The sequence below is a fragment of the Mus caroli genome, chromosome 14 (assembly GCF_900094665.2).
Source record: "Mus caroli chromosome 14, CAROLI_EIJ_v1.1, whole genome shotgun sequence".
NCBI classification, from domain to species: domain Eukaryota; kingdom Metazoa; phylum Chordata; class Mammalia; order Rodentia; family Muridae; genus Mus; species Mus caroli.
Genome location: NC_034583.1, coordinates 26,778,680 through 26,803,925, shown reverse-complemented (window position 1 = coordinate 26,803,925; position 25,246 = coordinate 26,778,680). Strand labels below are relative to the sequence as shown.

At 41.1% G+C, this 25,246-nt stretch overlaps 1 protein-coding gene across 4 annotated transcripts in view; it reads left to right on the top strand.

The window, feature by feature from the left end:
* The first annotated feature begins 337 nt into the window (after positions 1-337).
* Positions 338-25,246, top strand: part of Bmpr1a (bone morphogenetic protein receptor type 1A) — a 90,624-nt gene continuing 65,715 nt past the window's right edge. The window contains exon 1 of one of the 4 annotated variants that reach the window (XM_029468796.1): positions 338-482. The gene's annotated coding sequence lies outside the window, so the exon portion shown is untranslated. Of the gene's footprint in view, positions 483-1,087; positions 1,246-1,826; positions 2,264-25,246 lie in introns of those variants that run through there. The other 3 variants (XM_021181625.2, XM_029468794.1, XM_029468795.1) reach the window with 3 other exon arrangements.

The window sequence follows — 25,246 nt, the reverse complement described above, 5'->3', positions numbered from 1 at the left end:
CTCAGAAAAGTGAATTAACAGAACGAATACGAAATATTTGTTGAAATACTTAAACGGAAGAAGTTAGATATTTAACGACTGGTTTAAAGGGGGATTATCTTTTCCTTCTTCATCCACAGGTCACTGAATACTTTTAAGGGCATTTTGCACGGCGAATGAGAGGGGAAAGGAAGAAAAGACAGTTCTTTGCATTTTTCTAAAAGGATGGAATGAGCCTCGGGAGGGTATCCGAGGTCACTCGGCTGAGCCAAAGGTGGATTGAGAGTCGTATTTATAGTTCTCTGACTTCAGTTCAGCCGGCTCCCGCCGCTCCTTATCTTACGCCCGAGGAATTCGCGGGCCCGCGGATCACAAGCAACCCCAGCGGCGGGGCCTCCGGGCCGAAACCAGGCTTTCGCTACGTGATCCGGAGAACGCGTGCACCTCCACGTTCCTCCCGGCGGGCCAGAACCAGAGAGCACCGGGGGACGGGGAAGGGAGGGGTGAGTAATGAATGCAGTGTGCCTTACATCTTTCTTTGCAACCACAACTACGAGACGGGCAACCGATCCCGCACCGGGAGCCTCGGTGCCCTCGGAGCCACCGGGCCGCTTCTCCCGTGCAGCCCGAGCTCCGGCTCTAGAAGGGGTGTGCCCGCATCGTCTACTTCACGCAGCTTTGCCCCAGTGGGCCCCTCCGTCACGCGTGCGGTGGCGGCGTGCGCTGAGGGGCGGCCCCCCTCCCCTCGGCAAACCTGGCGCCCCCGTGCCGGCGGCCGGGCCTCCTTCCCGGCAGAGGGGCGCCGAACTCCACGGGCCCTTCGGGCGCTTCCGCCGAGCTCTCGGCTCGGTTCGTGTCCGGGGCGGGGCCGGCGCCCCGGCGCGGGTGCGCGCAGAGCTGGCGGGCCCTTCCCAGTGCGCGCGCGCCGGAGCCTCTTGCTCGCCCCGGCCGCCCCTCCCCCGCCCCGCGAGCGAGTGAGCGAGCGTCCTCCGCGGCTGAGGCGGCAGAGATTGGAATCTGTTTGCCGGCCGCGCGGAGGAGGAGGAGGAGGAGGAGGAGGGCGGAGGGAGGAGGGAAGGGCGGGGAGGGAGGCTCGAGCTCCCGCGCGTCGGCCCCGCGCGAGACGACGACTGTACGGCCGCGCGAGGGGCGACCGGGCCCGGGCCGCTGCACGCCGAGGGCGGAGGCCGAGCCGGGCCCCGCCGCCCCGCGGCTGTCCGTGCCCGCCCGCGCCGAGCGCCGGAGGATGAGTTTCTCGGGATCCCGGTGAGTTGGCGGGTGGCGGCGGAGTGCGGGTGCGCCGCGGGAGGCCGGCGAAGTTTGGGGGCGACGGTGGCGGCGCAGGGGAGGCCGCATCGCGCCTCCGCGGGGCCTGCGGGAGAGACCCCCCGGCCCCGCGGCCCGGCTCGCCCGCGCTCGCCCTTTTGTTCGCCTTCGCACCACTCCGGGGGACGCTTCTGGAAGCCTTAAATGGGAACGGCGCCCTGCTCCCGCTCCGGAGCTGCGCGGCTGCTGCTGCGGGGACTGGGTCTCGGGACCCTGCCAGAGAACGAGAACGAAGCGTGTTCAGTGCGGGGACGGAGGCCGGGCGAAGTGCTCGGCCCGCCCGCCAACTTGGCTGCGGGAAAGCGCCGGGTTTCCCCCTCCGTCCCTGCGAGTTGGTTCACCTGTTGTTCTGCGCGGCCTCCGCTGCCATGTCTGTTGTGATTCTGCACTTCGATTTCGTAAAACTTTGTGCTGGGTTGCGTTACATCTCCCCCACCCCCGTTTCAGACTCCTAGCGGAAAGATTTGGCAAAGAAAAGGAAAATTAAAAATTAAAAAAAAAAAAAAAACCCAAACCTCCAACGCGGCAGGGAAGAAAAATTAAGAATGCCGTGTGTTAGTCGTGCCTGGCGTTTTTGTGACTTGTAAGTCGTGGTGTGGATCTTTTTCATTTGGTTAAAGAGCTTTCTCTTTTAAACAGCTTACAAACTGTTCTGAGTACATGATACGAACTTAGCACCCGTGTCACGTCATTTACTTCTTAAGATAACCTTGGTTATTGTATTCTTTGTTGCTTTAGAAGAGGAAACCGAGACGCAGAGGTTTAAATAACTTAGATAAGTGAGCCGGGATTGAACCCAGGGACGTCGTATTCAAGAGTATGGCCTTCTTACTAAAGCAAAATTGTGCAAAGACCTAGGAGCGTTGTCTAGTTATTCACGAACTCCTGTGTTGCTTCAGTTGTAAACCGACTTGTGTTTGCTCGTGAGGGGAAATTAAACTTCGAGATAAAATAAAAGGTAATTTAATGCTTATCATTGTTCTCGAACTAAAAGATGTGGAACAAAACTATCTTAGTTTTTTTTTTTTTTTTTTAATTTCAGAACTAAACTATGAACACTTCTTGGGAACCCAGAGTTCATGGAAAACAGATTTAAAATTGGAATGGGTTTTTAATTAAACCTGTACTCTGTTTTATATCCTCGCCCCCCCCCCCCGCCCCCATTCTAGGGGGAGGCCTTTTTAACTTTCCTTCTCCCCAGCCTTTTAAGAGTGAAGAGTTCACTGGTTGCTCTTTGCTTTGGATTTCTTCTCCAATCTATTTTCCTTCTAGAGGACCTCCTCCTCCTTACTAGTTAACATTTTGATTCATTTCCTTTTCTTAGAACCGATTGGGGCATGAATTATCCTCTCTGTTGTTGTTTTTGTTGTTGTTCCTGTTGTATTGATACAGGCTCAGGCTGGCCTTCAAGTGGCTGTAGACCAGGCTGGTATTACGGATTTTTAAAAGTACACATGTACTTAGGATCTTTCAGTTTACAAAAACTTTTCAATAATTTTGCTGTTCTCTCAGGCTGTTATATTTTCTTTTCAAATCATATTAACATTTTGAAGTTTTTTCTTACAAAAGTAATAAATAGTCACTAAAGAGAAATTGCAAAATAGAGCAAAATTGAAGTAAAATTAGAATGCAGTCATCCATAATCCATCCTGTAGAGGCTGCCAGGAGTGGACTTACTTTTCCTGCTCCGACTCTGGTGACCATCCATCGACTTAACTCCTTGTTGACAGGATTTCACATTCACAAAGGAGCTGTAGTTTAGTCAGATCTAAGCACTGTTTTGAGGTCTGCACTTTCTGCTAGGGATACATACCCTCTACAATTTAGCTACATCTCCAGCTGGACTTCTCACCCTTAAAACAGAACCTTGCCATTTCTTCATCAATGTTTTATTGGAGGGATATATACTGTATTCTGACACACTAAGGGTGGGGGGCAACCACACATATTGTCCCTGGACTCGTGGAGCTTAAAGTCTAGTGGGGGAGACATGTGGAAGGATGAGTTCTATATAATTAAGTGTAATTGTGATGATAATTAAAGTGTAGGGTATTATAAAGGCTTACAGTGGAGACCTGGCCTGGTGCTGGTGTTGCTTAGAGAATCTAGGAAGACTTCTCTGAACATGTTACTTTGCATTCTGACATTTGTTAGGGAGAAGAATGAAGTGGGTGAAAAGGGGGCGTCAGTGCCATGGCGACCTTATTCCCCTTTGCCTTCTTTCTACCTCTGTTCTTCCTTTCTCTTAATGATTTCCAGGTCTCACCTTTCCCATCACTTTAAAAAAAATGTTTCTTAGTCCCATGAATTGTTACATTCATTTCTGTGTGTATGCTTGCAGGAGTGAGCCTTTCCTTCTACCATGTGGGTCCTGGGTTCAAGTTCCGGTCCTCAGGCTTGGTTGGTGGCAGGCACCTTGACCTGCTGAGCTGTGTGGCTGGCCCGCCCATGAATTACTGTTCAGATTTTTCTGTCTGATTATTTCTCAAATCCTGATTCGTCTCTGAACTTGAGTCTCTCTGGTGCTTTATGTAAAACACTGTGCTTGGCAATGGAGCTTAGATGAGTTCTTCCCTAGCCCTGGCTGGCTTACAGTGCTCTGTCCCTGCTAATGGAGCAAGCCTAAATTTTTCCCCGGGCCTTCCCATCCAGTCTGTAGGCAACAGCTATACATACTGCTTTCTTTCCTGACACCCTGACTCTTCTTTGTATTCCTGCCAACTCTGATACAAGTCTTAGGTTGTGTTAGTACAGGGATTATAATCGTCATAGAGTCATAGAGTAGCTTTCCTTCTTGCTCTCTTTTCAGGAGCAGTTTGAACTGGGATTGTTGTCCTCGAATGGCTGGCATATACATACATACATAGATACATACATACATAGATACATACATATATATGTGTGTTTACGTGTGTGTGTGTGTATGTGTATGTATGTATATGTGTGTGTGTGTAGGAAGGGGGTTTGTGGAAAAAAATAGTGTTTTTTTTTGTTTTGTTTTGTTTTTTTTTCTTGATTGATTGTGTGCCTTTGTGGGCACATGTGTGGAGGTTACAGGAGACTCCATAGGAATCAGTTCTCTCTACCACATGGGGTCTGGGTATTGAACTCCATTGGGCAGGCTTGGTGGCAAGCACCTTTATCCCCGGGCCACCTCACTAGCCCCAAGTAGTGTTTTGTTTTTGTTTTTTGTTTCTTGTTTTTGTTTTTTATCTTAGGAGTTTAAAACAGCCACATAGAGGTTTCTGGGGCCGGGCTGCAGTCATTGGTAGAGTTCATACTTGTATAGATATGAAGCCCTTGGGTTCAGTCTTCAGTACCAAAGATTATAGGGAGAAAAAAAAAAAAGGAGGCTCTTTTGGGGAAATTTTCTGTATGGATCTGGAATTCATAGAGATTTGGGTTGGAGGAAGATAATCTGGAGTGATTATCATATAGATTGTGTATTTTGACAGCAGGATTGATTGGGTAGTTCTCAAAAGTGACTTTCTTGCAAGCCCAGTGTACATTAAGGGAAGAAAAGCCCTATCCCCACCATATTAAAAAGAAACCTAGAAATGAGTGTGACTGAATCTAGTGGTGTAATTGGATTCTGTCATTTTGGTGGGGTTTTTTGTTTGTTTTGTTTTTTTTGTCAGTACATTTTCTGGCAGAAGAGGGTCACTGGTAACTAACTATGAGCTTACCTGGACCTGCCTACTTTCAGGAGAAAGTTGCATAAATCTAGTTGCATAAATCTGTTTCCTACAGAGATGATTATGCTTGGAGTGTCTGGGCCTTCCTTATATACCCACTTGTTCTCTCAAGATCTTTTCAGCACCACCTGTAGTGGTCCTTCTAGAACCACGTGGAATGGGCCAATGGTAGTTTTCCTAAAGATAGCTCTGGAGAGAGAAGGCTAAATCCATTTGGTTCTTAGCCTTCTAAGGGTAATTCTTTTTAGAATCTGAAGAAATACACACAAAATAATTTTGGAGCAATCTCATGGTTATACTATGGACTTCTTTCCAGGTTCTACTGATATATTTAGCAAAGATCACAAGCAATAGCAGCTTAAGGCCTGAGTAGAGAGGTTGACAGTAAGCAGTTGTCTAACTGTAGTTAGTTAAGATCTACACAGGGGACGTAGCAGGGATCTTACATTAGTGGATAACAAGGAAACCTGGCTTGTCCAGCACACATCTGTCCTCTGAGCCATCCCCAGTGCAGGATGCAGGACCAAATGTGATGTGGAGAGTAAGGATGTTTGTGATGTGTTCAGCAATTTAAAAAAAATTTTTTTTACAATTACGAGAGCAATATATCTAGTATGGATAATTTGAGAACTATAAAAAATTATCCAAAAAGCAGTAAGACTTTGAGTTTCCCATTTGGTGAAAATGTCTGACACTGTTTGTTTCTACTGCAGTGTAGCGCTGCAGTCTTGGATATCACAAGAACCTGTTGGAATCTGTTGGTTTCTTGTCTCAAAAGTGAAAGAGAACATGTGAACGCTCAGGTCATTTTCCTATTGCAGAGAAAGAAAGGAAAGGAAGAGGGCTCATCTTGATGTGAACCTGAGTTCTAGGAAGGGATCCACGTGCCAGAGGGACAGAACCTACCCCCACGAGTTGTCCTTTTACCTCCATGAGTGTAGTGCACTGCCCCTCAATGTAGTAAAAACAAAACAAAACAAAACAAACAAACAAAAAAAGGAAGGAAGAAAACTTCCATGACTCCAGTGCAGAGCAGTTAGTTGCAGATATTGCTAATTATGCTTTGGGTCCTGATGTGGCATTGCTGGATTTCTGACTTTTGCCAGAAAAGCCACTCATTTAGCCTTGGCAGTGTTTCCAAGTAAGAATGGCTTATGACCAGTGATGTTCTCTTGGTGAAGAAAAAGTACTTACAGATTACTGAAATCGTTTTACTCATCATTTGTCCTTGTTAAGTGTTTTTCTTTGCCTTATTAGCTTACAGTACAAAATCTAAATCATCCAAGACTGCCTTTCTCTGGCCCAGTCTGCATTTCCTTAGGCGTTTACTTCCTACTATTTTGTTGTTAACCTAAGTCACCTAAATATTACCTTTCTAGATTTGTGTTTTGAATCTTGAGGTTTGTATTGATTGTTGCAGTACCCCTTGCCATGTGTGGTTGTTAGCCATTTGAAATCTGGCTAGTCTGAATTATGCCATAAAGTATAAATTACAGTACATACCAGCTACTATAATAGTGCAAAAATGTAAAATAACCATGTTTTCAAAGTGTTGATTACATACTGAAATATTATTTTGGATACATTGGGTTAAAGAAATTACTATTTAATGGGTTTTGTTATGTTTTTTGATTTTTGTGTTTTTGAAGCAAATTCTCCCTATGTGGCTTACAGTATCCCTGAACTCTGAGCTCACAGGCCTGTTGGCTCAGTTTTCTGAATGCTGAGATTATAGGTGTATGCTATTGCACCTGCCCCACCCCCCTTAAAATCCCTTTCTTTACCTATTAGAAGTTATATATCTGTGCCTAAGATGAAGTAGGGTGATATAATGAGATATTCTGTAATCCTTCCTCACCTCCCATTACAGGCATAGGGATTAGTGTCATTTTCTTTTTTTCCTATCCCAAAATAGGCCAATTAAACATTTTTTCTGTTTCCATTGACGATGTGTGGGTACTTATTTTATGTCAATACATTTTGATTTCTTTTCTTTCAAAATAATTGATTCGATTTTGTGGATATGCTTGGACTTTATTTGCTTTTGGGACAGGGCCATGCTGTATAGCAGTGGCTGGCTTTTTGAACAAGTGGCTTTCCTCCAGTCTCTGTACTCAGTGATAGGATTGCATGCAGGTGTTCACCATTATGCCTGGCTCACCAGTCCCATATTGTTTAATGGTGAAATTGTTTCCAGTTTTTTCTCTTGTGTTTTAAGTAGTACTGTCTGTCTTTGTGAGACTATTTTGTAGAATAAATTATTACATAAGCATCTTCTCTAAGAGAAGGTGTGCAAACTTCATAGAAGTACTTACTTAGTCTGTTAGATCCTGAGAGTCTGTATCCTAGTCGACAGTGTTTCTGTGTTCTTCCTTGTGGCAGGTCTCGGTCTGTTTTCACTTTTCTAGTCTGCCAGCTCAAAGGGGCTTCTGCCACATTGCTGTGCTGGGAGTTATTAGCTTCCTGGTGGACGAATTTTGTTCTAAAATATTTTGTATTGCTAACAGTGTAAATGAAATACCTTGTACAAAGAAAGTGCACACATATTTGGTTCTGTTAATGGCAGTAGGCTCCAAAATATGCTTCTGTGTCAAAAAAATTACTTTGACCTGAAGGCATTTGCAAACGGAATTTTATCCTAAACTCCTTTCCTTCCTGAAGCAGAGCTTTCCAGAAGAACTCACTTGTCATAGGCTTTTAAGCTCCTCTAGGTACTCCGATGGGTGGAAAGCTCTTCCTTTTGGAATTGTGAATAAATTAGGGAAGATTGACTCTTACTAAACATATAAACAGTCATGGCTAAAAATCCAGATCTCCACTTACGGATCCTAAAAGTTACTTGTTATGCTCTTTCTGTCGCTTGGGTTTCCTTGGTAAGAAGTATCTTACCCGTGGCTATCCTCCAGTCTCAGTCCTGAGCGATATGATCACATCCAGGTGTTTACCATCAAGCCAGGCTCATCAGTTCGGTATTGATTAATGGTAAAATTGTTTCCAGCCTTTTTCTCTTGAATTATAAATCTGTCTTACTCTTGTGAGATAGATTCTAATGAAGGTGGTGTGTGTGCAAGTTTAATGCTGAAAATCTAGTTGCTGAAACTAAAGAAAGCAGAGGAAACCTTTTCTCTTTAGTAATGGCTAAATTCATTCCTAGTCCAAACAACAAAGTAGAGATAAGAAAAGAGAAGTTTCTCTAAAAATACTTTAAAATAATATTATTTAGAAAAATATAAAAATGCTTTAAACATGAGTAAAATTGCTTTAAACTGAATTTTCCAAAATCTGTTCTCCAAAACGAAAGATTTGTTAAGTGTCGTTGAGTGTTCTATTAGATGTATTTCTCCACAGTCTTCCCCTTAGCATATATTCTGTAGCTGTAACACTATTTTTTAAATGAGTGGCGTAATAACTCGGACCTAATTGTATGGCATCTTTGCTCTTCTTAAATTTATTTTCATCTCAATTTGGCTGAAAGAGTAAATTGATTGTCCAGGTTTTTCTGATCATATCATTGAGGAGGAATGAAAAGTCATTTAAGTTAAATTTCTTGTAGATTTTATTCTTATTTTGTGTGTTTGTCTGAATGTATGTCTGCACCATAAATGTGTGCTGCTCACACAGGCCAGAGAGGATGTTATCCCTGGGATTGAATAAAACGGGTTTCTCTCTCCAGGCCATTATCAATTGCAAATAGCTTCTTAGTTAGGGCTGAGATTCTGTGCCCACTTAGCCTTCTCTGTGCTGAGATTTTTATCTGGTTTGAATTTGTGTAGGTTTTGTGCTTGCTGTCTGAGTTCATTTGTGCATCAGTCCTGTTATTTCTGGAAAATACTGTTTCCTTGGAGTAGTTCACCTTCTCTGCCTCTTAAGTGTCATTCTGTTACTTCCTTTTTTTCCCCCCCGAGACAGGGTTTCTCTGTGTAGCCCTGGCTGTCCTGGAATTCACTCTGTTGACCAGGCTGGCCTCGAACTCAGATATCTACCTGCCTCTGCCTCCCAAGTGCTGGGATTTTAGGTGTGAGCCACCACTGCCCGGCCATTCTGCCTCTTCTTCTGCATAGGTTCTTTAGCCTTGAGAGGAGGAGGAGGAGCCATTTAGGGCTGAGTACTTGAAAGTCTCTCACTCTCATCACATTGGTTGTGAGTCTCTATGTTAGTGTAAAAAGGAGTTTCTCTGATTAGGGTTCAGCAGTGCACTGATCTATTGGTATAGCAAAACATTATCAGGAGTCCTTTTATTGGTATAATCATTAGATTTTTTTCCCCTGAGGGTCTGTGAACTATCTAGTCTTAGGTTCTTTTTCTCATTAACCGTGTCAGGTATGGTTCTATCACATTGATCAGGCTTAAATCCAATCAGGTGGTAGTTGGTTACTCGTGGAACATTTGTGCCATTATTGTATTAGTGCGTATTTTGAGGCAGGTTGATATTGTAGCTTGTAGGTTTTGTAGCTGGGTGAGGTTGATGACTACTTCTCTCTTTCAGAAGCATGTCTATTGTAAAAGTGAAGCCACCAGTTGAGTGCTAGCGCTGTTTCTCAATGTTTGATGACATAGGTATGTGGTGAAGAGTAACTGACAGCATTGGCAGCATCCTGTAACGTGTGTGTGTGTGGGGGTGATCTAAGGGACCCCGTTAGCCTATACCTTAAAAAGATGTAACCCATTCTTGATCCTGGGATTTTTATTTGATATAATATGGTGTCTAGTTGGGGCATTACGTCCCCCATTAAATGATAAGTAACTCCATTTAAATATCATTTATATATTTGCATATAATATGTGCGTATGAATGCTTCTACAGGAGTAGGTTTCCATAAAAAAGTTTAATTAAAAAAATAAATCTGGTTAGGTGTTCTGTTTTGGTAAATATTGCTGAATGAATCCAGCGTTCTCATGAACTTTTCACGAAAAAAAAAAAAGCTGCTGGAGAGGGAGCAAAAGTAGTAAGAAAAGGTTGAATAGAAGTATTCTACTTGTTACTTATTGGAAAATGCAGGGAATTAAAGTTAGAGCCTCATACATACTAGGCAGGCTTTCTGCCACTGACCTGTATCCCCAGCCCATGGAAGTACTTTATGTGGGAAGACAGGCAGGAGTAGGAACTCCCCTTTTCTTAGGGTCCTACTAAAGACACGTGTACACCAAGTTCCATTTTATTTTTCTGTATGAAGCTATAATGCTGTCATTCACAATCTTTTGGTCTTTTCAGTGTTGTTTCTAAGTGTGTTCTGATTCTCTATATAATCTTAGCATGAGATGTATTTTCATTTTGCTTCAGTTTTAAAATGTAATGTAAAAGAATGTTAATATAGGATATTAAGCCAAATATGGAATTGTATATCAACTTGAGATATACTAAATAGTACTTAACATTTTCTTACTGTGAGATCATGAGATCATTACTGTGAGTCCTACATATGAATCTCTTTAAATCCCACAAGTGTCTGTGATGTAGGTGCTGTTACCAGTTCCTTTGACTGGTGAGGAAACGGAATATGCAAAGGTTAGTTAATCTTCAAGAGCTACACAACTATAACATGGTAGGAATTTCTGACTCACTTTAGAGTCCTTGCATATTTTTTTAAAAAGTCACATATCAGAAGCTGATCTTGAACTTCTGATCTACCACTGTCTTCCAAGTGCTGAGTTTATAGATATGAATTGCTATGACCATTCTTATTTGTGATTATTTAAAAATTTTTATATTTTATGTGTATGAATAGTTTGCATGTATGTATGTGCACTGCATGTGTGCCTGGAGCCTCCCTGGCCAACCGAGGTATCAGATCCCCTAGAACTGGTGGTGTAGACGGCTGTGAGCTACCATGTGGGTGCTTCGGACTAAGCGGGGGTCCTCCAGAAGGCGAGGGTTTGTAATTACTGAGCCTTTCTCTAGTGCCCCCTACTTTATATTTACTTGTGTGTGTGTCAGTGTCTGTGTACAGATGTGCACATTTGTGCTGGTACCTGAAGAGAGTGTCAGGTCTCCAGAGTTAATAGGTGTTTGTGATTTACCTGACCTGGGTGCTGGGATATGAATCCTGGTCCCCTCAGAGAGCCATATAGATTTTTTTTTTTCTCAAAACAGGTCTTTGAAAACAATGTTTTTTTGTTTTTTGTTTTTTGTTTGTTTGTTTGTTTTTGCATGTATGAGTGTTTTGCCTACATGTATGTCTATACCACATGCATGTCTTGCTGCCCAAGAAGGCAGAAGAGGGTGTTAGATCTTCTGGGACAGGAGTGATCAGATGACAGTGAGCTGCCATGTGGGTGCTGGGAATCTGGGTCCCCTGGAGCAGCCAGTGAGTATAACTACTGAGCCATCTCCGCAGCCTGCAAAGCAGATGAGGCTAACAGAACAGTCGGGAGCATAGGAAAGCCATGAGAAAAACAGAACTCCTCATGCTCCTACTCACGACCAACACCTGTAAATATAAATAGACAGACTTTAAGTTGAAATCATTACCGAATGTTGCTCTCATAAACTTAAGATTTTGAACACATAAGCTGTTCTTGATTATTGAACCTAAAATTAAAGAAACTTCAGAGTTAGGGATAGTGTGTAAATACAAAGTTTGAAGATGTTACTGGGTTATATGCAGTTATGTCCTCCCCTACATTCTTGCTGTTGTTGTTGTTCTTTTTGGTTTGTCATCTTTTCTGAGACAGGGTTTCTCTGTGTAGCCCTAGCTGTTCCAGGATTTACTCTATAGAACAGGCTCCCTTCAAATTCACAGAGATCCACCTGCCTCTGCCTGTTGAGTGCTCGGATTAAAGGCCTGAGCCACCACCGAAATGTATAGCCCTTGTTGCACTTGAACTGGAGATCTTCCTGCCTCCACCTCCTTCAGCAAATCTTTCCTGCCTGCATCACCAAACTGGCCTGTTGGAAGGTAAGACCCAAACTTGAAGGAGGTAAAAACCAGATGGTGTCAAAAAGCTAGAACCTCTAGCCCAAAGAACATAGTCCTAGCGTCTGCTGGGTCCCTGTGCATACCGTACGCATGGGTTCTCTTGCAGAAATAGCATTTTTTTAAAAAAGAAAACTATGTCTGAGATACATTAAGTATATATTCATATCAGTAACTGTGGTAAGTTCATTTTTACCTTTCAATGTATGTTTAATTCATCTTTAAGTATACTTCTGTTTCCTAGGAGTCATTCAGATTTTTTTTTTTCTAAAAATAACAGCACTTTTAGGGCATTAAATTTAGATTTCCAGCTTGTATCATCAGTGCTGAATCGATATATCATGAGATTACACATCAGGAGCTGGTACTGACAGGTGATACTGTTGCATACTGCTTTATCCCTCAGGAGTCCAGGATGAGCTTGGACCTTGGACCAAGATTGGTTGTAAGAAAGCATGAGAAAACTTTAGGTAACTCAGTAGCTGGGAAAGGTATACTTTGTAATGGGCAGACTTTTAAAAACTAAGACTTCAAAGAAATTTATGATTTTTATATTACACTGATTTAAGGAAAAAAAAAAAGAGAGAAGCTAGTCAATTAGGCTAGCAAAATCAGATAAAGACAGTTGAGAGAGAAAGAGGAGACTCCAGTCAATTAAAACATGTGTTAGATCTCTAGACTAAAGCTACCCAAGGGTTGAAGGGTAATTTTACATTTCGAAACTATAGTATCGTTTACACTGTATTAGTAAGGAAGACCAGTTTAGTTCAAGACAAAAAAAAAAGTAAATAAAATTGAGTATGAGTATTAGCCCCTACTGGTTGCTCTCTCCCTCTCTCCCTCTCCCCCATTCTCAAACCTCCCTTCCTCTCTCCCTCCCTCCTTCCTTCATTTCTCTTGGGTTTTCGAGACAGGGTTTCTTTGTGTAGCTTTGGCTGTCCCGGAACTCGCTCTGTAGACCAGGCTAGCCTCGAACTAAGAGATCCACCTGCCTTTGCCTCTAAAAATGTTGGGATTAAAAGCATGTGTCACCACTGCTGGGCTATGAGTGCATCTTTAATGCCATTGTTACTAATAGAGGCTTTAGCTATTGGAATATTAGAAGCTAAAGAAAAGGTATAAGGCTGAAGAGATTGCTTAGTGGTTAATAGCATTTATTGCTCTTCACAACCACCTGTAACTTCAGCCTCAGAAGGATCTGATACCTCTAGCCTCCATGGGTTTTAAAAGTGTGTGTGAGTGTGTCTTTTTTTTTTTTTTTTTGAGGGGAAAGTCAAGAGTGTATAGAGAGTATACTATTTACCAATGTATTTTGCCAGGTATACAGTGTACCTAAGAAAAATCAAGATGGCCAACTGAGAAACTACTATTAGGTGACTGGACTATGAATATAGTGAACAGGTTTCCTATAGGCCAGCAATAGCTGGTTGGGACTTTCACCAGTTGCTTCATTTGCTACTTGTGCCTGCTGCTCTTTGTCCTACTGGGCAGTTTCCATCGCAGACATGCTTTGAATGGTGAGAGCACTCTGGAAGGTAAAGCTTTCAGTTTCCTGCTTACCTCTGCAGAAAAAAATCCGTTGTTTTGAAGGGTCAGTGACAAAGTCTGGTTGCTTTTTGAGTGCACTTAGAGAGCCAAACCTATACTCCGGTGCCCATCAGTATAAAAACAAACTTAAAAGAAGTTTATAGTCAGAGGGCATGTAGCACTGAGTAGCCTGGAATCTGGAAGGTGGAAGCCCTGTTGTCCTGCTAGAAGAATTTGAAAAAGTATATTAAGAGAAATTGAAAGAGGCTTTCTCTAAAGTTAGCGTAAGGGGGAAAAAAGTAATATGGGGGCTAAAGAGTTAAATAAGAGCTGCTCTTCTAGAAAATGGGATTTTTTTTTTCCCCTAGCACCCACCATCTAGCTTAAAACTGCCTGTAACTCCAGCCCAGGGGATCTAATGCCACCTTCTTACCTCCAAGGCTACCTTCTCAAACGATTCATACAATTAAAACCACGAACCCATTGTCTTTGATTAATGATCTCTACAGCTGCACTTACTTGCTTTAAACTTTAAAGTGAGCTATCCTCATTTGCTTTGGTTTGCTGCATTCTGAAACCACCCTCTCATTTTTTTTTTTAAATTTATTTATTTATTATATGTAAGTACAGTGTAGCTGTCTTCAGACACTCCAGAATAGGGCATCAGATTTCGTTATGGATGGTTGTGAGCCACCATGTGGTTGCTGGGATTTGAACTCTCAACCTTTGGAAGAGCAGTCGGTGTCTTAACCACTGAGTTATCTTGCCAGCCCCACCCTCTCATTTTAACATATCAAACAAAAACCATGGCTTTAAAAATCTTACACTGTCAGATGTTATTCCTTGTAATTTTCCATTGACCCTTGGTTCCTCTATTCTGTGAAGAATGTGTCTTGTTGTGAAGAATGTGTCTTGTATGGCTTCCTGTCTCCAATGCGACCTTTTCCTAATTTCCCTAGGTAGGTGCTTCTTGCATCACTTCTATGACCTTTCTCTAGCTTCTGGTGCCTTATCTCAGCCAACTATACTGATCCCTTAGGTCAATTATATTATAACAATAGCACAATTGTAATTTCTTCAGTCATTTCATTTTTGGACATCATGCCCTTTGGCTCTTGCACTCTAGTATTAACAGTCCTCTGCCTCTCTGAAATCACTGATGGTTATCCTCTCTGTTCCCCAGCACATGGTGTGGAGTGAACCACATTTGCTTTTAGCGAGTACTCAGTACTCCATTGAGCCTTAGCCTCATCCCATCCCTCATTCTCATATTCCACAGGACAGTTCTCATCTGAATACCAACACACTATGATTTATCTCTCCTTAAAAACAACTTTTCTGGCTGTAGCTACTTAACTTTTAGCTGTCTGCTCTCTACTCTGAAGGTTTCACTTTGCCACTTTCTCTTTCTGGTCTGCCAGAAATAAACCTTGACCAATTGCTCCCTGAAAAGCCAACAAAAACCCAAATAACAGTAACAAAACAAACATAAAACCATTCCTGGGATTCTACTTTCTCCTCTCGTTGTTGCTTATTCTTTTTTCCTGTGACCCCATCCCTAAAGAAATATCTGTAGTTTTGATGTATGTATGTATGGAAGATGTATGTATGCATTGAGTGGGCAGGACAATAACCAGAGTATTGCCGCAGCCTGTACTTGTGAGTTTGTCTCCTCCTCTTTACTCACGAGCCAACCTGAATCAGGTTTTGGTCCCAGCCTCCTGCTAAACAACCATTGAGAAAGCATCGATTCTCATCCTGGAACTGTCGATTTACTAACAGTTTCCTCTTGAAAGGCTAGGCTCCAGGACAGTATACTTGCAAGGGTCCAGTCTGTAAACCTCGGTACTCATTTTTTTGGTAATTTTATTTGACATCATGACTTTAATGACTTATATTTTAATCTATGACCTGAACACTTTGAAAATGCTGCCTTACTTCACTTGGATGTTTACTAAGCAATTAAAATAGATCTCTCTGGGCCTGCAGAGTTGGCTCATTCGTGAAGAGTATTGATCGCTCTTCTAGAGGACCCAAGTTCACTTCTCAGCACCTGCATGGTGGCTGACAGCTACCTGTGACTCCAGTTCCGGAGGTTCTGACACTGTCTTCTGACCTCCTAGTGTACCAGGCATGCATGTGGTACACATACATATATGCAGGCAAAAGAATTATACATATAAAATAAAAATGAGTAAATCTAAAAAAGATTTAAAACACAGCTTTTTCTAAAACAAACTTTGGTCCCTCCCGAGTCAGTGACTTAAGGAACCAAACTATGGTGACCTCAACATTGTAGAAATCTTTCAGCTTTCAATAGTACTATCAGGATTTAAAGCCCCCCTCCCCGCCTTCTTGTGCTGGGGATTGAATCCAGGGTCTTTCAGAGTACATTAACTTCTGCACCCTAAGCTTCATACGTGCTCCTTCTATGCTTATCCTTCATTTGAAGCAGTTTCTCGGCTTCTCCTCCATCATAGCCTTTTTAATTCTATGGAAGAAAGCAGTATTTCTTTCTCCTATTTCCTGCTCTTCTCTGGGTACATTTTGACCTCTTGTAGAAAAACTTTAAGATGAAAAAACTCTCTACAGGACAAAGTTAGTACAATAGGAAATCCAATCACAGAAAAATAAAGGTAGCCCTCTACTGCATAATATACTGAATAATGAATTCAAAATGACCTAAGAGCTAAGCCATAAAAATTCCTAGAAGAAAAGCATGGTAGAAATCTTTGGGTTTGAATTAGGCAGTGGTTTCTTAGATACAGCATTAGCACCATTAAAAAGTAGACAAACCTGGATTATATCAAAATTAGAACTTGTTACACCACAACTATACTATCAAGAGACTGAAGAGACAAACCACAGAATGAATGGGAAAAATATTTGCAAACTTTGTATATGGTGAGGGAATTACATCCAGGTTATATAAAGAACACTGCTCAATAACTCACTTTAAAAAAAAAACCACAAATTTAAAAATAAACTAAAGTTTCTGAAAATCTTCAAAAAGATAAACAAATGATCAGTCAGGTCTTAAAATTTCACTCATTAGAGAAGTGCAGATCAAGAATCATTTCTTGTCTACTAGGTTGTCTATATTTGAAAGTATAGGTAAGGAGTTGGAGATTTAAATGGGAATCTGGACACTAAGAAAGTAGGTTGTTCCAGTCACCTTGGAAACAGTAGCTTGCTTGTTTGTTTGCTCGGCCCTCCTTCTCTTCTCTTCTCTTTCTTTCTTTCTCTTTCCATTTTTTTGTTTTTGTTTTTTGTTTTCAAGGTAGGGTTTCTCAGTGTAGCTTAAGCTGTCCTGAAACTTGATCAGAGAGATCCACCTGTCTCTGCCTCCCCTGTGCTGAGATGAAAGGGCTGCAGCCAGCAACTTCTGTAAGGAAATAAAGGAAAAACCTCAAACATAGAGTTGCCCTGCAACCTAGCAGTTTCATATATTGGGATGCACCCAAGAGAATGCAAGTCACACTTTAACACACAAGCCTACATGTGAGCCCTAGGGCTTGTGTTTGAGGCCTGGACTACATTGTAAGACCTGTCATGAAGTAAAACAGAAATTGTTGAGGGAAAGTTCAAAACTTCATTCATAACTACCAAGTGTTAGAAACAGCCTCGATATTACCTAATGAATAAATTTGATCTTTCTCTGGGCAATAAAACAGCACCTATGAAGAATGAAATACCAACTTGATGCTACAATGAGGACTAACTTGAAAACATCCTGCAGGGACTAGTAATGTAGTAGCTCAGTTGGCAGAGTGCTTGCTCAGCGTGCATGAGCCTCTCTGCATTCCACTCTAGCCTCTCTGAAACCAACCTGGAAATGCATGTCTTCCCAGTACTCGGGAGGTGGAGGCATGAGGCTCAGAAGTTAAAGTCTTCATCGGTTTCAGAGTAAGTTCAGAGCCAGCCTAGACTAGCTAATCCTCACCCGAAAGAAAAACAGTGAGTACGTCCTTCACAAGAGACCACATGTTTGAGTTCATTTAAAGAAATTAGAAGAAAAAACATAGCCTTTCTGGGGTGCCAGTGGTGGGGAAGCTGAGTAGGACTGTGATTTTGTTTTGATGGGGTGAGAATGTTCTGGAATTAGTAGTGGTCTTTTTGTTGTATCTACTTAGAGTTATCAAAGGGGGGATTTTATAGTATCTGAATTTTGTTTCCAAAAATGAAACAAAATCTTAATCTTCAAAATGGTTGGAGAGATGGCTTAGCAGTTAAGCTTTTTTTTTTTTCTTTTAATTTTAACAAAACTGAGGAAATGTTCAAGTCCATTCTTCAGCAATATATTGTTAGCTGCTAAAAATTAAAAATATTTTGGTGCTGAGGTATAGTTCAGTGGCAAATGGAAGGGTTCGATCCTTGGCAACAACAAATATTTAATGGTGAATCATGATAACATTTTCAGTGCATAACTTAGAAGAGATTTTGAAAGGGTTTTTTTTTTTTTCCTTCTTTTTTTTTTCTTTTTGGTTTTTCAAGACAGGGTTTCTCTGAGTAGTAGCCTTGGCTGTCCTGGGTCTCATTTTATAAACTAAGAGGAGAACAATCCAGGGGAGACCTGTGGCCTCACACTCACATGGCCACACAGGTAAGTGTGTGTGCACATGCATTTGCTCATGCATACGCTCAAACCAGCAGACACCACCACGAGCACCACCTAAGTCGGAGCTTAGATAGGGTTTGCAGTTGAATACACAAATGAAAAAGTTGAGGCCAGCGATGCTCAGATATTTGGAATTCTATTTAAGTCGTGTAACCTTAACCTCAGGTTTTCCATCTGTAAAAACAGTGGTAGAGCTCAGAGCTCTCGGGAGAATTCAGCTCAGGTAAGAGAAGTGTCTAGCCGAGAACCTGCCGTCTGTGCTAGTCAGTGCTTCTCAAGTGACTTCTGTCTGCTGCTGTGTACGTGGGCTAGGACTTACTCCTGTCTGAAGGAGTTAGTAGCATAACTACGGCAGCAAAGTAAAGTAACCAATGTCTGAGACTAGCCCCACTTTCCTTTCTTTTCTTCTTTCCCCCCTTCCTCTTCATATTCCCCTCCCTTCTCTTCCTTCCTTTCTTTTTCGTTTTGTTTTGTTTGAGATAGGGTTTCTTTGTGTAGCCCTGGCTGTACTGGAACTCTATTTATCAACCAGGCTGTCTTCCAACTCAGAGGCAGGCCTCAAACCTATCAGCCTCCCCCTACTTCCCAAGTGCTGGGATTAAAGGTGTGAACCACCATGCCTAACTCCTCTTCTCTTTTTAGTGCTGGGGATTGAATTTGCAATATTTGGATTTGAATCCTATCTTTGTTACTTTTTAGCTGTGTGACTTTGCAGAATCACTTAAATGCTGTTTTACGCTCAGTTCCCCCATGTGTTAATGTAATAATAGCAGTGTGGAAGCTAAGGACTAGCTTACTCACTTTGTTGTATCTATCACTCTTCCTTGGCCAATATTCTTTGAACTACATTCACTGTTGAACGTTCTGCTCATTAATTCCATTCCCACACTGTTATGCAAATGCTTGCTATCTTTGTTTTTTGAGTTCATTCTTCTTTTTTTAAACATGTTTTTAAAAAATATTTATTATTTATATGTAAGTACACTGTAGGTGTCTTCAGACATACCAGTAGAGGGCGTCAGATGTCATTACAGATGGTTGTAAACCACCATGTGGTTGCTGGGATTTGAACTCAGGACCTTTGGAAGAACAGTCAGTGCTCTTAACCGCTGAGCCATCTCTCCAGCCCCAAGTTCATTCTTCTTGATTGTCACTTCACATCTTTTTTTTTTTTTTTTTCCAGCCATGCTATGTGTTTTTAGGCACTTAAAAAGGTTCTTTTACAAAAGGAATATTGACTCCCACTTTGGGCCCATAAGATACCTAAACAGAGGGTAAAGCCCCTAGGCTTTTTATCCCCTCTGCCCTCATGTTGAGTCTCCTTTACTTCAAGTCAGCCTCCGGCCTGACTGCACAGGCATAATACTCACTAAGGATGTAGTGTCAACCTCTCCTATCTCATCCTACTTTATGGCAAAAAGCATAGCTCTGTCACTGTCCTAAGGCTGCAGTCACCTAGGATGCCAGTTTTTGCACACCTTGTAGGACATTTCTTCATGCTAGGGAGGGAGGGGTTGTGTTGGATCATCTCCTAAGAAGCAGTTTGTCCTCTTAAATAATAATAATGGACCACTTTGCAGTGCCAGAGCTGAATCAGTAATCACTGGCACTGACTGCTCATTTGTGCCCCTCTGCTCCTTGCTCCAGTGCCTCCCCACTTTAAACCTAAGGCTCATGTCAATTCCCCAAGGAAGAATTGGATCATTGAAACCGTTTGCTTCTCTTCCCAACACATTGACTAGATGTCTGCTTTTAGTCATTGCTTGCCTCTTTAATTAGTATGTTGAATGACTGACTGAACCTCTTGTGTCTGCTTGAGCCAGTTACATTCCTTGATATATTCATCCCCCCCCCCGCCCCCACACAGAGACAGGCAGAGAGTGTGAGCTCACAGTGTGGAAAGGCAAAGGAATTCTGTGCTTTGCTATTTCAGGGTGTGTATTTGGTAGGAATGGGATAGCAAAGTTTCAAAAGCAGATCATTGGCCCAGAATATCACTAAGCAACAAAATGACATTCTGTTAAATAATCAGTTCTTGGCCTTGTGCCATGTTTGTGAACCACATTTTAATTTTTATTTTATTTGGAGAGAGGCAACACTTCTGACTTTCTGAATAATATATTTTCTCAATTGACAGATTTTTTAAAAAATATACTGCAAGACAATAGTTAAATACAGAACAGCCAATTAGTAGTCTGATTGGTTTGTTAGTTTTCTATGTGCATTCTGGTTTAGAGTATAAACATACTGCGACAGTTCCATAGGGGAGTCCACATGGGCCTCATCAGTCTTGATGGAGATGTCTTCAGAGGTTGTTCCTTTTTGGAAGCGCTAAGAGACTGAAGTAGTTCTATACCTTTTCCAGACTTTAGAGACTGCCACATTGCTTGCCCTGTGACCTGCTGCTTGCTTATCTTCATAGTCAGCAAGCTCAACTCTCAGACCTTTTCTTCCCATTCTGTTCCCAGAGTCAGAAAAGGTATTCCTACTTTTGGGAACTCAAGCTATTAGATGGGTAATCTCCCCATCTCAAATTTTGTGGTCACATTTGCCGTCTGTTTTGCCATTTTAAGTAACATGTTCACAGGTTCCAAGGATTAGGATGGCCTGTCTTTTCAAGGGTCATCATTAGCTACCACAATCTGGATTGACTCGTGGCCTGATGTATGCCAGCTAACACTTGCTCTTGTTATTGGACTGGAAGCAGTTAGGTCACTGACTTCATTTCTTTGCTAAAAGAAGGTGATACTGCTTTCCAGCATGTATTGGAATAACATTTAAGACTTGGTCTAGAAACTAAAGTTCAGAGGTGCCCTACCACATTCTTGTGTTTGTCTTACATACAAGTATGTGACTTGACTAGCTCACAGAGCTGCACGAAGAAGTACTTTGATGTTTGTTAGAAAGCTTTATAAGTTTTTTGTTTTGTTTTGTTGTGTTTTTTTGTCAGTTTTCAGAAAATTCTTTACATCTTTGGCTAGCAGGGTTTTCCTTAACCTTTAATACGTTTTCAGATAAACTTATTTCCTTTATTATGGCAAGTGGAAAATGATTTAAATAAAACTAAAAGTACTTAAACTTGCATGATGCTTTGAGTAACTAGTCTGAAAATCCAGATATATCTGTTTAAAAATCTTAATTATTTTCTTTTCTGACAACTTCTTAGGAGCTAATTACTGTTGTCATTGTAGAAGCAAAATCAATACTAAGGTCATTGGATAAGTAAGACTAATTGTTCTTAAAACACTAGTTGGAGTTTTAATGTTACATAATGGAATCACAGTAAAATCTTAGTTTGTAATTGGCTGTCTAGGTATCCAATGTTTGGCTCTCAAATATCATTACATATTAAACAAAAACCACTCTTTAAAAAACGATTGGATTTTCCCTCCTTAGCTGGTAACAGTAAGTCCTTTTCTTCATTAACAGCACAAAGATGTGGATTTTTATTTTTATTTTTATTTTTTTGAGAGGGTAAATTACTGGTGGGTGTTGCTGTGATGGAAAAGAGAAGGAAGAACGATTAAGTTACACATTGTTTGTTCACTGCTAGTGTGGAGCCAGCCTAGAGTGTGCACACGCTTCAGTGTCACACCTGCCAGCCCCTACAGACCACCCTAACCTCAGTATTTTCCAATTTGCTACTTATTTTTCTGCCTAAAGGCCTTTTATATAATTTATCAGGTGAGCAAAAAGATTTTTGTTCAGGCAGAGTTGTTTTAAAAAATAACACAGTCCTTGAGAAGTCAAAAATATTTTAGCCATGCCATTAAATGTAAATTTATCTGTACTTGATATGGAATAAATTTAGAGTCATATTTTGATGAACACTTTTCTTGGCATAAAATAGAGTTGGGTGCATTGATCACTTGTGCTTTAGAACCAGTAAGAAGTACCATAGTAGTTCTGCTTTTGTTTAGTCTCTTGCTGTTCCAGATAAATGAAGACTTTAAAGGGCTTTCACATAAACAATTACTAAAACTCTTTTGTACTATTCTGAGTTGTAATTTGGTGTTTTTTTTTTTTTCTAGCCCAGTTTTAGAGTATCAATTTTTCAAAAATATTTAGTCTTTTAAATATTTTTTGGTTATTAAAACTTAAATGTACTTTATAAATATGTTTATATGCAGCTGGTTTTATTTCTGAGGGTTTAAGAGGTTTATTATTTATAAGCTGATTACATCTCCAACTAAACACTGCCAACCATTAAGAAAATAATTTGGGGCTGGAGAGATGGACTGCTCTTCCAGAGGTCTTGAGTTCAATTCTCAGCAACCACATGATGGCTTACAACCATCTGTAATGGGGTCTGATGCCCTCTTCTGGTGTGTCTGAGGACAGCTAAAGTGTACTCATATACATAAAATAAATCTTAAAAAAAAAAAAAAGAAAAGGAAAGAATTTGTTCTCTGTTACAGAGAAACCCTGTCTTGAAAAACTGAAAAAAGAAAGAAAAAGATAAAATAAATTTCCTTATGTCTAGGTCATGTTAATCTGTCAGTTTGCTTACTGTTCTTCTGAAGAAAGTCACTGAAATTAATAACAAAATTATGTCAGAGATGTCATATTTATATCTTTTTAGTATTTTGATAGTAGGTGTTACATCCCCCTCCCCCACTGCCATCTCTTTTCATTCTGGCTGGTGCTCTACCTCTAAGCTACTTGCCCTGCCCAAGTGCTGCATTTTCTGAAGAGGATATTGTATTACCTTAGAGAAAAGGTACAGTTGATAGACGCCAGTGGAGCCAAAGAGATGTCTTAGCTGGTGAAAGTGCTTGCTTTGCAAATCTGCTCTAAGCTGTATGTCCAGTTCTCATGGTGGAAAGAGAACTCCTAAAAGTAGTCTTTAGCCCCATGTGCACATACACACACACACACACACACACACACACACATGCTCGAGCACACACTCACATCATGTGTGACCTGTGTGGGTGCTAAGAATAATTGAAATGTAAAACGTAGTGCCTGTGCATTGGAACTTGATGTCTTGTTTTGCCTCTCCCATGCAATGTGTGTTCTCCCTAGCTCATCAAACACTTTTTCTTTTTTTTAATATTTATTTATTTATTTCATGTATGTGAGTTCATTGTTGATGTCTTCAGACACACCAGAAAAAGGTATCAGATCCCATTACAGATGGTTTTGAGCCCCCATGTGGTTGCTGGGAATTGAACTCAGGAGCTCTGGAAGAGCAGTCAGCACCCTTAACCCGCTGAGTCATCTCTCCAGCCCACTCATCGTACTTCTAACATAGCACTTTTTTGTGTGCCCAGTACTTTGCTACGATTCTTGGCTCTTTGTTGTGATTCCAGTTCTCCAGACTTATCTATCCTCTGCCTGTCCCTCCTTGTCTGGTAAGTCCCAGCCTTCTTTATACGCTCACCTTAGGACTAACCTCTTCCATAAAGATTTCACCTCCACCTCCACCTCCACCACCACCACCACCTCCACCATCACCTTGTCGTCTTCCTCCTCCTCTTCTTCCTTCTTCTCCTTCTTCCTTTCTCCTCCTCCTTCCTCTTCCTCCTCCTCTTCCACAAGACTCCAGTTGTGGTTCTGTTTTGTTGTTGTTATTGTTATTGTTTTGTGACAGGATCTAATTATGTAGCCCTAGCTGACCTAGAACTCACTGTGTAGACCAGCCTGGCCTTAAACTCACAGAGATCTACCTGCCTCTGAGTCCCACATGCTGAGACTAAAAAGGCATATGTCACCAAGTCTGGCTCTGTGCTTCTGTAGAGGTTTTAATGCCTTTGTGTACTGCTCTTTTTCTTATCATTTATTCTGCATTTCAAATTGGATTTTTAAATAATGAACTAGTTACTGTTTATATATTCACTGTACGCCAACTACTGTATCATTGTGAGTTTTAAAAATCATCTAGCCGAGCAGGTGTCAGCATCTATCTGAGATAAGGAAAGTGAGAGGCAGCAATACCGTTGAGGAAGGTCAGATAGACATCTTCTTTTCTCTTTGGCTTATCTTGCACATATTGCATACTAATTAAATTGTATTGTATCATTAATTGTATTATTGTATTAATAGGCATGTGGTGACTAGATAACTCATTTTTGTTTAGGCTTTCCTTTAAAGATGTTTTTTGGAAGGGCCAAAAGAAATGGTCTGCTGGAATTTGAGAATTGTTTTTTCATTCTTCAAGTTGCATAGTATTCTTGAGCACCATGTTTGAAATCCCCTTGGTGAGATTTATTTTATCCAATTCTAATCGATTGGAATTAAGGCCCAGCTTGTATACTTTTTTTTTTTTTTTTTTGAGACCAATTACATTTTTTTCAGCTTTGTAAGCTTTCAGGTAAGTGGGAAGTTTTACTCTTGGGCTTTGTTAGAACCTGGCACATGTGCTTAGTGACTTCTTTGTGGCAATGTCAGTGTTCCCTCCTGCCTGTCTTTCTTTTTTTCTCGTCCTCTTTAATTATACTAGTATAGTAATTTAGGCGAGTGGCACTTCCGGCACTTGGAAGATAGAGGCAGGTGGATCTCTGAGTTCAAGGCCAACCTGGTCTACAGTGTTGAGTTCCAGGATAGCCAGGGCTACACAGAGAACACAACAACAACAATTTTAAAAGCTTTGTTTTTTCCAAAGTTTTCTTTTTAAGAGGCCTGGGAGAGGAACTTAATAACCAAAAATAAGAACTGACTTCAGTTTTACTTGAGTCAGTAACTGGCTAAATTAATGATCAAAGAAGAACAATAAAACCAGGGAGTATTGAATGAACTAAAGTTAAGGTTTTAGTTGTGTCCCCCCATTTCAAAGACCATTGTTCAGAACCATTACTTTGTGTTTTTAGTATTTTGATTTAAGATGATTGTAATGAGATTTAATGAAATCTATCCAAGGCAAATCTAAGCACAGTTTCTGCTGGGTAAAAACTGAGCTTCATCTGTGTATGAGGTGAGATGTGGACCGTAGGACACTTCATGCTTTAGTAAAGTGTAAAGTGAAAGTGCTTGCTAATGGCAGGTTTGTTGGTACTTTGTGAGTGGACGTGGCATACATCTCTAGGTACAAGAAAATTCTTTTCTCAAGAGTAATTGTGAGTTTAAAAGCAAATTTCTTATTCACGTCAGACCAGTATGAAAATATAGATGAGGTCTATAACATAAGAAAAGGGAAACTTTTTTTCTTAATGGCAGCTCAGAAATAGATCTTTTTTTTTTTTTTT